Here is a 14,776-nt window from a genome sequence, read left to right on the forward strand (position 1 = left end):
CTACAGGATCATCCTATAGGTTTTTAGGGGATCTTGTAGGAATACAAGGGATCCTGTAGAAAACACAGTCTTCAGATAAATTGAAGAAATGTAGTGGAAAAATGATAGATATGATGGAGGGATGCATGGTGAGTTATGGGGGAGATGAATATGTGTGAGGCAAGGTTCCCTTTGGATCCTCTTTTTGTTCCTTGATTGTCTTTCTCACTGTTATAGACATATTTGGGCACTGCAACCCCAATCTTATATGTCGATAAACCAAGGGATCTTTAACCCCTAAAATTGTTGTTTCATACCCTAAAGGATCATGGTCAACTGATTACATCATTCCCCAAAAGTTCCACCTAAAAAACCCACTCATAACTGGCCAAAACTGGACCATACTGACTGCTCCACTCTCAGGGTGTGATGCATACTAACTCCTACACTAGCCAGGTGCGATGCATACTGAAGAAGCCTTCTATGGGGTGCAATAAGAGAGAATGGACAAATGTCTGAGATAGTTTGCTAAGTGGATGCTCATGGAATCTTCTAGAAACTTCTCCTATGACATTTGCCTCTCCGAATTCGCCCAGGGATGAGTAAGAGATCCAAGATATCTCCAAGTGGAACCAAGAACAACAAGTGGAATGACACTAATCAAAAACCCAGAGATGACTCACACCCTTACAGACATCTATAAATGGATCCCTCATCTGAGAGATCTAGAGGCTGGAATTTTGTAATTTGTAAGGAAGTGTTGATAGTTTGTCTTTGAGAAAGAGCATTGTATTGTTGGGTGATTTTACTTTTTGTGAGGTGAAGAGGGCTTTGATGCTGGGAGGATAGCTGGGTTATAATTCTCTCTTCTATTTTAATAAAGTTCTTTGAGTTTTCTTCCATACAATCATGTATTTGTGAATCTTGCTATTTGTGAATCCTATTGTATGTTCAATGTATTTTTGATTCTGCATTGTTTATGATATAATAGATGGAGATGCTTTGATGGTGTTTTGTTACTTTGTTTCTATAGGTATTCTCTAAGTGGGACAAGTAGGAGAAGAGATGAAAGCTATATCAAGGGGGAGATAAATCAAGCAAGGAGTCAACCGAATGATCCAAGTTGGTCCCTTTGCTTCTCTTGTATATATCATACATAGAGGAAATCACAAATTGCTTTGATTATTTGTTTCTAGGATAGCTTCCAATCCTAGTGGGACTAGCAGATCGAAAAGACACTAGTTTTCCCAGGAAAAAAATGGCGACTCCATTGGGGAGTGAATAGTTTGTTTGTTTGTTGTTTATTGTTTGTTTTATAAACTATATACGGAGCCTGAAGTTAGCCAGATAACCTTCCAGCTTCTCTTTCTCTGCAATTGAAAAGTAGATGAATGTTGCTTCAGTCAGTCTCTGGTTTAGTTTATGATTTGAACATCTGGCTTACAAGCATTCTAGATGCCCTTTTGGTAGCTCAATAACCTCTCAAGATCATACCCCTGTACTTTGTTCTTTACTATCCATCATAGCTCAGCATAAATCACTGAAATCAGATGCAAATTTGAGCCAAAACCCATCTCAGTTGTGCTCCATATCCCATCACACTATTTTTCACTGGAAACCAGTATGCATAACACTTCCTGAGTGTAGCAGGTGAGATGCATCCCTATTTCTATGAAGCATAGGTGCGATGACTAAGTAATCTTATTTCTCTCCTTGAAATTTTAGGTTTTTTGTCCTTGTTTTCGGCTCTGTTTAATTGTTTTTTCTGCTTAGGAACAATATCTCATTGCTGAAGCCTCCTTGTATTACATAGACCAGCCTCCATTGATTGGGATTAGTAAAAAAATTTTGTGTATTTTTCGATCATTTACAATCCTTTGTCGAAAATTTGCTTAAATCGATCTGTCATTTTGGTGCAAAAAGTGTCGTTTTGTGTCAAAAATAGGAGTGTCGTAAAGTCTTCCTTCTTTGGATGGTCGATTGAACTTTTTGTCATGTATTTGATTTGATTTGTTGATATTTGAAGTGTCGAAAGCATCTTCTATTCAAAATTGAAAAGTGTCATTTAAGTCTTCCTTTCATTTTGAAAAATAAATTGTCGAAATGTCGCTTTCAACAAAATACTTCATATCTATACTTAGTTTTTATTTTTTACATTTCTCACATTAAGGGAATGAAAAAAAATACATGCATTTGCATTTGCATCTAGATTGTGTGCGAAAAATGATTTAGGAAAAGTGCATTTAGTGTGTGCTGTTCTCTCTTTGTTTGAAGGAATCCTAATCTTCTTTCCTTACTAGATAGGATTTTCATTGCTGAAAATAAACAATGATTGTTTATCATTTTAGATTGCATATTCAGGAATTTTACATATACATCACGTGGTGAACCATTGAAAGGCAAACTTCTAAGCAAGATCAACTCTAAAATAAACTTCAATGAACTTAACAACACTTTAGAACCTAACGCAACACATCTAGAGGTCTAGGCTAGAGACGTGTTCCGGCGTCGTAAAATCTAGTAACTATCATTTTCATCGAAGGTTGGGTGATTCCTCCTCTTTGATACAACAAGTGCTAGCATGGACTTGTGCTCCCTGTACCGTTGACTATATATTGGGAGACCACAATAGGCTTATATCCTTTATCCATAGGAATCCGTGTATGCCACCCTATCGATCACAATGCACTGAACACAGCATTTGGGAAGATTCACTGCCGTACATAAGTCCTTGGTAATTTCTCTTTAATTTATCACCAAGGTGTATTTTGTAGTTTTTCGATTGGTTTGGTAATCCCTCTCTCTAGATTTCTAGAGTAGTCACTTTCGCTCCTTTTCGACTCCTTATAAGAAAAGGTCCATTTGAGCACTTGTCACTTCAGGTTCATTAAAAATTGAAGGGGACTAGAGTCATCTTTAGCTTTTTCTCGACTCTTAAAAATTTAAAAAGAAAAGTTGTGTCAAAGTGTCATTAAAATTTATTAAATTTGGAATAACATCCCTATTTCCTTCGTTGATCTTAGGTTGAGATAATGGAGTCCACCAATCAAGGAATCCCTCTCGAGGGGAATCCTAGTCCCTTTACTTCTTGGGGAAATATTGTCACTCCTCATATGGCCACATTGTCTCTACCAGGTCTGACTATTGGCCTACTAGTATGGCTGTTCTCAACCTCTGTGGTTCAAAATAATGTGATTCCTCAACAATCGAATCAGCAACCAGTTGATACTGAAGTTGACCCTTCGCCTCCTTCTTTGTTTGTTTCTCCCTCCCCTTCTTCCTCTTCGCTTGGTGAAAATAGTGATACTAGTAACCAAGTAACTGAGAAGAAGAAGAAAGGGAAGGAGAAGAAGAAGAAGAAGTCAGTTAAGCAAGGGGACAACCATGAATCACCTGGTGAAAATCCGCACACCAAATCCCCCAGATATCCTTGTGTAATTTGCAGAGGAAACCATTTTCATCAATATTGTCCTTGCCTTCCATGAATCTTGAGAGAATGGTCTCCTCGTTCGCACCATCTGGTGTCATCAACCTCTGGTGATCATGTTGACAACACACCATCAACTAGTGAAAATGAAGTTCATGGACAGAAAGGAAAGGTCAAAATTCCATGTGGATCATGTGAAGGGGACCATCACCTTCCCTGTTCTCCCTTTTTGGATGAGGCTAAAAGAGTCTTATGTAACCGTCCTCCTTCACCGCAGAGACTTCCATCTGGATACAAGAAACTCACCTCAAGTCCTTTACTAGTTGAAAATCTGACTGACATAACTCAACCGTTGGTTGAAACACCTATCGTTGAAAGTGAATCTTCTGAGTCCATACCGAACCAAAGTCATCAGGCCGAGATGGCAGCTGACCTAGTCTTGCCTTTAGAAGGTCCACCTTTAGATGATATCATTCCCAAAGAGAGTGAGAACGATACTGTTCAAATTCTTTTTGTCACTTCAGAGTCCAATGAACTTGGGGCCAATCCGCTCATTCCTTCACAACAGGAAGAGAATCTCCCAATTCCTGCAACTCAAGGGGTTAATTGAACCATTTATTCAGTACCCCCTCCAAGTAGTCTGTTTACTTCCTTTGATTGGAATCAACTAGCAAGATCCTACCTTCCTTCTAATGTACCATTCCAGATCATAGTACAAGTTTACAAAATGACCGTGTCTGGAACTATCATAGATGAAAGGGCTTTAGTGAGTATCCTTTCCTCAACTGCTTGGAAAGCTCTTGGCTCACCATTGCTTATGCCTGTTACACAAAATTTGTCAGGCTTTAACAAAGGAACCAGTCGACCGTTAGGGATCCTTCCTAATTTACCAATAACTTTGGGAAGGAAAACTGTTCACTTGAACATGATGGTAGTCTAAGGACTGTGAGATTACAATCTACTCCTTGGACGTGACTATGTTTATAACATGGAAGCTATTGTTTCCGCACTCTTTCGAGTGATGTGTTTCCCACACGAAGGCAAAATTGTCACTGTTGACCAACTTTCATTTCCTAGAACAAACACAACTTCAAGTCAAAAATCATCTCTAAATGGTCCTTTTGCGTCAAGAGTGTCTCTTCAACCTTCATTCCATCCACATAATTACCACGAGTAGTCTGGTGAATGTAACGAAGTTTAGGGGGCATGCAAATAGACAAACCTAGATGAAAAGATAGGTTTCCATATAGGTTATGTGATTGGAAGTGTTATCTCACACCATTCACCTTTGTCTATTTGATGGACAAAGCCAAGCGAGTGTTTCTTCAACTCCATTGACAAAATAATCTTGCTAAACCGTAGTGACTTCCATATGGTTACTTGGAGACTCTCCTTTTCTCGATGCCTGGGGGCATGCAAACCTTTTTATGCAAGCTAAAAATGACCAATTTCATTTTTCAGATTTTTAGCTTTTTTTTAGCTTTTTAGTTTTTCAACTTCTTAGGTTAGGTGATTGGTCCAACAATGTCTGCACCGCAGATGGAGCAAAGGAAGGGTTTTGTCTAAACTGCTGATGAAACCATCCTACCTAACCTTAGTAGTTCCTTAGCTTTAATAGTTTTTTTAGCTTTGTAGTTTGGTTGTTTCTAGCCTACATAAAAAGGTAATGAGCAATGTTTCTGCAAGGTTCAAGCTCATTAAAAAATAAACCTGCCAACTGAGCATATGTTCCCCAAGAGTTCAATCTCGTTAAAAAATGAACCCACCTCTGGTAAATAACCTTTGTGATTGCCATTATATCATCCTTTTGAACCTTGGTTGTGTTCCTGCCATCACCTCCATCCTTTTGGCCGATCATTCACTTCCACTTGATTGTTTACCATTTTGAGGAACAACTGTAATGAGTGGTCCTGTTAGCCACCCTCTTCACATTACCATGTTTTGAGAAGTTCCAAGCTTACCCAGAACCAGTTGCTACCCTGAAACACCACTCGTTCCTAAAAAACAAGCCTCCTCTAAACTCTTTTCAGACTCGTTAATATGAAAAGATTGTCGAGCTATTGGCCTTTCCATTTCGCTAAAGTGATTGGAAGTTCCATCCCTCCTATATGTTTTAAACTTTTAAGACTTGAGGGATTATCTCATGAAAAAGTTTGAGCACTTGTCTTTTTTGGCTTGCTAAAGTGATCGGAAAAATCATCCCTTTTGTATTATTTTAATCTTTTTCGGACTTAAGGGATTATGCTACGAAAAAGAACTACTAGAGTTTCCTTTTTGTCCCTTTTCAAACTCTAAACATGAAAAGGACTGAGTTATCTTTGTCGTTAAACTCGTTAAAACAATAGCGAAAAGCTTGTCCACCCAGACAAGAACGAGTTTCGCTATCATTAGACTCACTAAAACATAGCGACAGGTTTGCCCGAAGGGAAAACTATAGAATGAGCATATTTTATCCTCCTCAAGCTTGACAAAAATAAAGAGGTACTGGTTAGCAATGATTAGGGAACAAGGGAAGAAAACTTGAAGAATTTTATTAGTAGTAGGTCACTCTTGAACATGACACTTTCACTCCATCACCATGATTGAGTTGGGTTGGGTTATTCCGTTCACCGATCGTATCACCATTGGTCCTCCATACCATCCATATTTTGGGGTTAACACTACCAATCCATCTCAGTGTCACCGATATGTTAAAGGGAAGTCATTCAGAGAATTCACCATCCAGATAATGCCTCATCCACTGCAATACCTTCACCCTCCATCTTTCATGACCTCCATTCCTGAACCTTGTATCATCATATGTTTTCACCTCCAGAAAATTATTTGCTTCGTTTCGTGTCGTAGATTTGGGATACATTAAGGCCTTCCTATGACCGATCACTTCTTGTTGACATCAGCTCATTATCTAAGAAGTTGACTTAGAAACAACCCATTTAGTACTTTGAAACTTGCATGCCTCAATGGCAAGTTTCTCACTTCTGGCGATAGGTTTACGTCATTGGCCTTCGACCGAAAGATTTTGCATGATGTTCGACATCAGATCATATATTCACACCATTTGAATTGTACTGTAGTACCTTGAGGGTCATTATCATTATCGGTGATTCCTCTCGTGCCTGTTAACAGCTTACATTATTGGCTGGTAATCAGGCGATGTCTTTCCATGTTTGACTTCAAGATGTCTTTTCACATGGATCGACTTGTACATCAGGTGAAGATTGAATGAGTTTGAAGACCATGGATCTAGTTTCATCCATCTGAGTTGTGATATATTCAGGAATATAAATACATCAAATGTACACAGAAGCTACACAGATGATCATCCAAGCTAGGGATGATGACTCTACATGTAAAGAATCACTAGTCAGCAATTGCAAATGATTATCTGTCCTATGTACATGAAAATGAATTTATAATGTTGAGCATGGGAATGCCCGCTTCAGCTAGATCATGAAAATAATATGATTATGATGTATTGTATTGTATCTTATATAGGTCACCTTCTAGTTCGAATACCTCGGATCCTCATGATAAAGCATTTCACCCGACATCAAAAAATTTACGACTTCATGCCTTAGGGGGAAACTGTTATAGACATATTTGGGTACAGAAACCCCAATCATTTATGTTAATAAAACAAGGGCTCTTTAACCCATAAAAGTGTTGTTTCATACCCTAAAGGATCACGGCCAACTGATTACATCATTCCCCAAAAGTTCCACCTAAAAAACCACTCAAAACTAGCCAAAACTGGACCATATTGACTGCTCCACTATTAGCATGTGATGCATATTGACTCCTACACTAGCCAGGTGCAATGCATACTAAAGAAGCCTTATGTGGGGTGCGATGAGCGAGAATGGACAAATTTCCAAGACATTTTACTAAGTGGATGCTCATGGAATCTTCTAGAAACTTCTCCTATGACACCTGCCTCTCTGAATTCACTCAGGTATGAGGAAGAGATCCAAGAAATCTCCAAGTGGAACCAAGAAAAACAAGTGGAATGACACTAATAAAAAACCTAGAGATGACTCACACCCTTGCAGACATCTATAAATGGATCCCTCATCTGAGAGATCTAGACACTTGAATTTTGTAATTTGTAAGGAAGTGTTGATAGTTTGTCTTTGAGAAAGAGCATTGTATTGTTGGGTGATTTTTCTTTTCATGAGGTGAAGAGGGCTTTGATGTTGGGAGGATGATGCTGGATCAGACAGCTAGGTTGTAATTCTCCCTTCTATTTTAATAAAGTTCTTTGAGTTTTCTTCCATACAATCGTGTATTTGTGAATCTTATTATTTGTGAATGCTATTGTATGTTCAATGTATTTCTAATTTTGCATTGTTTATGATATAAAAGATTGAGATGCTTTGATGGTGTTTTGTTACTTTGTTTCTACAAGTATTCTCTAAGTGGGACAAGTAGGAGAAGAGTTGCAAGCTCTATCAAGGGGGAGAGAAATCAAGAAAGGAGTCAAGAAAAAGATCTAGGTTGGTCCCTTTGCTTCTCTGTTATCTATCATACATAGAGGAAATCACAAATTGCTTTGATTGTTTGTTTCTAGGATAGCTGCCAATCCTAGTGGGACTAGCAGATCAAAAAGACACTAGTTTTCTTGGAAACACTCGCTCACCTGCAAATAACAATTTTATCTTTTTCTCTTTCTTTCTTTTTTTTGAAAAACAACTATGTTGCCTCAGAGATATTTTCACCCTAGTTGTTTGTCCTGGGTGCCTCAAGGGAGGTTTTCACCCAAGGATCTTCTTATTCTTTTCTTTCATCATTGGGCCACCTCACAAGGTTTTCAATCCAAAGATGGGACTCAGGCGCCTCATGGAGGTTTCACCTGAGTGCTTTTTCTTTTTTCTTCTTCAGTGAATTAATGAGGGAGGAGCTGGAACTTGCTCCACTATCATCACTATTTTATTGATATTTTCAATGAGATCTTGTTTTGATAAATGTATCTTATACATTTTCAATCGGTGCCCATTAACAAGCAACAGAATGGATTCTTCATCTATAGTTATGATTTGGATTGAACCATTATCATGGAAATTTTCCACAACATAAGGTCCAAGCCATGTTGTCCTTAGCTTTTCCTTGAAGTATTTATACCTAGAATCATATAACAATGCCCAATCACCCTCCTAAAATTTCTTCTTCTTAATATGTTTATCATGCTAGATCTTCCTCTGAAGCTGAAAATCTATGTATGTAGGAGGGCCTGCATTATGAAGTTATCCAATCCATTTAATTTGAAAAATCTCTCTTTCTGTGCATGAATGAGGTCCAAATCTAGTTAGGCTTCCATCCTCAATGTGTTATATTCAAACTCAATGGACAGCAAGGCCTTTTTCCCATAGACCAGCTCATAGGGTGTAACTCCAGTGGTGGTCTTCCATGTGGTATTATAGGCCCAGGTGGCATCAACTAGTCTCTCTTCCCAATCCTTCCTGTTGCTATTCACTACCTTGATTAAGATTCCCTCCAGTGCCCTATTGGTCACCTCCACTTTCCCATTATCTTGTGGATGATGGGGAGTGGAGGTCCTATGCTTGATTTTGTGATGGTTGAGAAGTTCTTCAATCATGTTGGAGGTAAAATAGCTGCCTTGGTCTGTGACTAGCTCTCTAGGGTATCCAAATTTGTAGAATACATTCTCCCTTAGGAACTCAGCCACCTTCTCCTCTGTTACTGCCTTTATTGCCTTGGTTTCTACCCACTTAGTCAAATAATCAATGCACACAATAATGTATTTTTTTTGCTTTGAAGGAGGGTTGATAGACCTAATGAAGTCCATGCCCCACTTGTCAAATGGCTTGAAAGTAGCTTGAGGTTGTATGGGAATTTCATCTCTTGGAGTAGGCTTTCCCATCCTCTAGCACCGATCACACTAACTAGTGTACTTTTTCACATCCTAATGGAGAGTGTGCTAATAATAGCCTCCTTGTAACACTTTGAATGTGTCCTCCTTGCTCCAAAGTGACCTCCATAAGGTGCATCATGATAGGTCAGAAGGATGTCAAAAACTTCCTCTTCCCTTACACACCTTCTCAATATTTGATCTCGGCCAAGTTTGAAAAGATTGCCCCCAATCCAGGTGAAGGGGGTGCTTTTCCTAACTATCTTTCTCTTTTATTTGGAGGGAAAGTTTGGTGGGAACTGTGCTGATACCAAATAGTTTGCTATATCAACGAACTATGGGGAGAGAATTGAAATAGCAAAAAAGTGCTCATCTGGTAACTGGTCATCCACCATTCCTTCTTCACCTACAGGCAGATTTAGCCTAGATAAAAAGTTTGCAACAACATTTTCCTTACCAGGCTTATCAACAATGGTTAGAACAAAATACTGTAATAAAAGCAACCATGTTATAATTCGAGCATTCACATCTGGTTTGTTAATTAAATATTTGATTGCAGCATGGTTAGTATGCACAAATGTTTGATATCTTGTAATGTAATGCCAAAATTTGTTTAATAAATTCACAAAAACCAAGAGTTCCTTTTCGGTCATAGTATAATTTAGCTCAGCCTTTGACAAGTTCTTACTAATAAAATAGATGGCATAGGGCAGTTTCTTCTCTACCTATCCCAGGGCTGCTCCTATGGCTTTGTGTGAGGCATCAACATGAATATGAAAAGGGAGGGCCCAGTTTGGGCCTCAGAGAATTGTTGTAGTGGTTAACTTACCCTTTAGAATGTCTAAGTCCTCTTGACAACATTTTGACCATATAAACTCGGAATATTTGGCCAAAATCCCAAATAAAGGAGAGGTTGACTTGCTGAAGTCCTTTATGAACCTTCGGTAGTATCCAGCTAACCCTAAGAAACTTCTAACATCTCTCTGCTTTTGCGGAGGTGGGACCCTTTGGATGATGGCTCTTTTGTTTGGGTCCACCTGTAGTCCTTGTTGAGATATTTAATGAGCTAGCACGGTCCCCTCAGCATTAAGAAATCATGTTTTTCAGGACTGAGAGATAGGTTCATTTCAATGCATTTGTGCGGTACTTTTCCTAGGTTAGTCAGGGCTTCTTGAAAATCACAGCCATAAGGTGTAAAATCATCTAGATGAATTTCCACAGCATCATGTACTAATTCTGCGAAAACACTCAAGACTGCTCTCTGGAAAGTGGCAGGAGCATTGCATTGGCCAAAAGGAAGGACCCTATAGGAAAAAGTACCCCAAGGACAGGTGAATTTGGTCTTATCCTTGTCTTCTAGGCAGATTTGGATTTGGTTGTACCCACTGAATCCATCTAGGAAAGAAAGAAAATTTTTCCCTGCCAGTTCATCTAACACTTGGTCAATGAAGGGTACAGGAAAATCATACTTTTTTGTGGCTTTGTTCAACTCCCTGCAATTGATGCAAATCCTCCACTTACCATTTTTCTTGGGAACTACCACTAAAGGAGAGACCCACTCACTATCGGAGATAGGGTAAATGAATCTTGCATCTAGTAGTTTTTGCAGTTCCTCTTTGACTATATATTTAAGAGCTAGGTTCATCCTCCTTTTTAGTTGCCAGACTGGCTTGCAACCTTCTTTGATGTATATGTGGTGAGTACACACTGAGGGGTGTACTCCCTTCATTTCCTTGTAACTCCAAGTGAAGGCTTCTAGTTTTTGTTTTAACATGTTGCATAGCTTCTCCTCTTCCAGAGCAGAAAGAGATGGATTAATTTTTAAGGTTTTCATTGGGCCAAATTCTATGGTTTTGACATGGAGTGGGTTGGAATCGGCCAAGCATAAGTCAATTGGATGATTTTTCTGGGTTTCCCTTACTTCTTCTTCTAATGGTAACAAACTAGGAGTTGGACTTTGGAGTAGGTGTTCAATCAATTCGTCCTCATCTTGTTGTCCTCCTCCTATGGTTACTTCTAAAGCATAAAGTTGGGTGGAATAAACCTCATCTTCTTCCTCCTCCTCCAACTATAAAGGTAAATCGTGCTCTAGAGAAGGTTTGTTATAGATATATTTGGGCACTACAACCCAAATCTTATATGTCGATAAAAAAGGGCTCTTTAACCCCTAAAAGTGTTGTTTTATACCCTAAAGGATCATAGTCAACTGATTACATCATTCCCCAGAAGTTCTACTGGAAAAACCACTTAGAACTGGCCAAAACAGGACCATACTGACTGCCCCACTGTCAAGGTGCGATGCATCTCACCTGCTACACATGGGAGGTGTGATGCATACTGGAAAGGCCTTCTGTAGGGTGTGATGAGCAAGGATGGACAAATGTCTGAGACAGTTTGCTAAGTGGATGATCATGGAATCTTATAGAAACTTCTTCTATGACACTTGCCTCTTAGAATTCACCCAAGGATGAGTAAGAGATCAATGAAATCTCCAAGTGGAACCAAGAACTACAAGTGGAATGACACTAATCAAAAACGCAGAGATGACTCACACCTTTGCAAACATTTATAAATGGATCCCTCATTTGAGAGATCTGGAGGCTAGAATTTTGTAATTTGTAAGGAAGTGCTGTTGGTTTACCTTTGAGAAGATGCATTGTATTGTTGGGTGATCTTGCTTTTCATGACGTGAAGAGGGCTTTGATGCTGGGAGGATGATGTTGGATTAGACAACTGGGTTGTAATCCTCTCTTCTACTATTAATAAAGTTCTTTGAGTTTTCCTCCATATAATCGTGTATTTGTGAATCTTGTTATTTGTGAATGCAATTGTATGGTCAATGTATTTCTGATTCTACATTGTTTATGATATTATAGATCGAGATGCTTTGATGGGGTTTTGTTACTTTGACTCTATAGGTGTTCTCTAAAGCAGTACAAGTAGGAGAGGAGTTGCAAACTCTATCAAGGGAGAGAGACAAATCAAGAAAAGAGCCAAGTGGAAGATCCAGGTTGGTCCCCTTTGCCTCTCTCTTATCTATCATACATAAAGGAAATCACAAATTGCTTTGATTGTTTGTTTCTAAGATAGCTACCTGTCTTAATGGGGCTAACAGATCGAAAAGACACTAGTTTTCCTAAAAACAAAATGGTGACTCCGCTGGGGATCGAATAGTTTGTTTGTTTTTTATTGTTGTTTGCTTTATAAACTACAGACGGAGCCTGAAGTTAGCTAGATAGCCTTCGAACTGCTCTTGCTATGAAATTGCAAAGTAGATGAATGTTGCTTTAGTCAATCTCCAGGTTAGTTTATGAACTGAACATCTAACTTACAAGCATTCTAAATGGCCTTGTGGTAGCTCAATAACCTCCTAAGATCGCACCCTTGTACTTTGTTCTTTACTGTTCATAATAGCTCAGCCTAAATCACTGAACTCAACTGCAAATTTGAGTAAAAACCCACATCAGTTTCGCTCCCTGGCCCATTGCACTGTCTATCATTGGAAGCCAGTATGCATCGCACCTCCCATGTGTAGCAGGTGAGAAAGCCCTTAAAAATATCTAAATCTCTGGTTCCGCACTTTCTCTTAGCATTACCTACGGTCTTGCACCTACTGGTCATGTCCCCAGCGGACCTGCCTACTATGTTTCTGTGTAATGGGTGCGGACCCCTGTAAAAGTCAAAAAGGCGCAAGTCTATTCTTAAAAACTCACTTTGGGTTATTTTTGGAAGCTTCTAGAGGGAATCTTGAGGTGGCAAGTTCGCTTCTTTGAGGTTCATGCATCCCATAAATAAAGGAGCTAACCCCTTGATGTGAGGAGCTAATCCCTTTGAAGGAGGACTCTATCCCTTCATAAGTGGACCTGTAACTTCCTTCCTCTGCACTATAAAATGAGGCATTGGGCTGGTTACTAAGGAGGTTAAAAGCTGAATATTTTTTAGGGTAAATGCTGTTGGAATTTAGACTTCCTAATTGATCTTGAGAGGAGAGATTACATACCTTTTGATGTTATTGGGAAGAGTGTGAGGCATGTCAAAGTAGAGGAGATTCTTGCTTGGACCCTGGGAGGAGCTTGTACAACATCAAGGCACCAAGGTTGTAAAGTTCTTCTTTGTTTAAAGTTAATACAATCAAGTTTATTTTTCTCAATAAGTTGTCTCTTATGGTTTATTTCATGGATTCCTTGATCACCATGATGAATATGATTTATTATATTGGCTATGTAGGTGCTATTTGATGTGTGCTTGTTTGTGTTTGTAGGTTCTTAAAAGGAAACTCATTTAGACGGTTGAAGCGTGGTTGCCACAAACTAGCATTGGACTTAAGGTAGGGTCTAAAACACCTCTTGGTTTTTATTTATAAATCACAATATTTAGAGAAAGGTAGATTTGCTTGTTCTGCTTGTCGCTAGATATTAGTTGATACTAGGGAGATCGGTCTTGTCTGCAAGAACAATTTATTCGGCCGACAAAATGGCAACTCCGTTGGGGACTTGAATTTTTGTTTTTTTCCTTTACTTTTACTTTGACTTGAGAAACCTTTTCTTTGTTTCTGGTTTTTGCTCGATGTGTGCGGGATTGGGTAGTTTTTTAGATTCTGAATTGTTTTTTTTTTTCACCTTTTTGAAAGAGGACTGCACGTTCTGTTTGTAACATAGTGCAGACATCCCCGCATTGTTGCTTTACTACACAGAGCAGTACCGCATCTGGTTATACTGGAGGCCTGCAGACCCTGTCAAATTTTTGAAAAACCTAAAATCTTTTCATCCAGTTAAGCTTAGGATTTGTTTACATTTTTTAGCCTCTTCCCAGATCTGCATGTGTCTTGTCAGAAACTTCTTATAGGTGAGTTCCATTGGCATTTTGGTTTTAGGTGATTTTCTAGAAGTTTTGTGTGCTTGGTTTGATTTCCGTTTGGTCTTTGTAGTAGCTCAGAGATTAGAAGCCTAAGAAACCTCAGATTACCCTAGTCTTTTTGGTCTTCTTGATGAGTCTGACCGATTTGTGAAATATGCCTTTGGTGAGGAATAGATCTCGTTTTCTCTTTGCAAAGCTTTGAAAGAACTTGTTTGAAAGTTTTGAATTTCATTTTTAAAAAGAAAACATAGCTGGGTGTTTTTTGATTAATTTGTTATTCTGAACGAATTAGTCCTTAGTTTGATGAATAACTAAGTAAAACGTCCTCAAAAAGAAATTTTTTAAGCTTTTGCTTCAATTAGGTTTTTTAGAAGTTGTAGATCTCAAGATTAGATTTTTCATAGTTTTGAGTGTTTTATAGAAATTTTAGAATCTCTTTTGAAACAATTTGTTTTTGTAGTTTTTGAGTGTGGAAAAAGCAAAAGGATTTTTTCATGAGCATAATTAGAAGTCTCGTTTTGGGTTCATTGAAAAAGACAAAAATATTTTCTTTTCATTTATATGTTGAAGAAAGATTTATTTTTCAAACATTACATTCTCAACTCTTTCTTTAGCTAGAAATTCATTGAAGAAAAAGATTGTTTATC

This window comes from Pinus tabuliformis, chromosome 7, assembly GCF_031772625.1.
Source record: "Pinus tabuliformis cultivar Carrire ecotype Pingquan chromosome 7, CPIR1, whole genome shotgun sequence".
NCBI lineage: Eukaryota > Viridiplantae > Streptophyta > Pinopsida > Pinales > Pinaceae > Pinus > Pinus tabuliformis.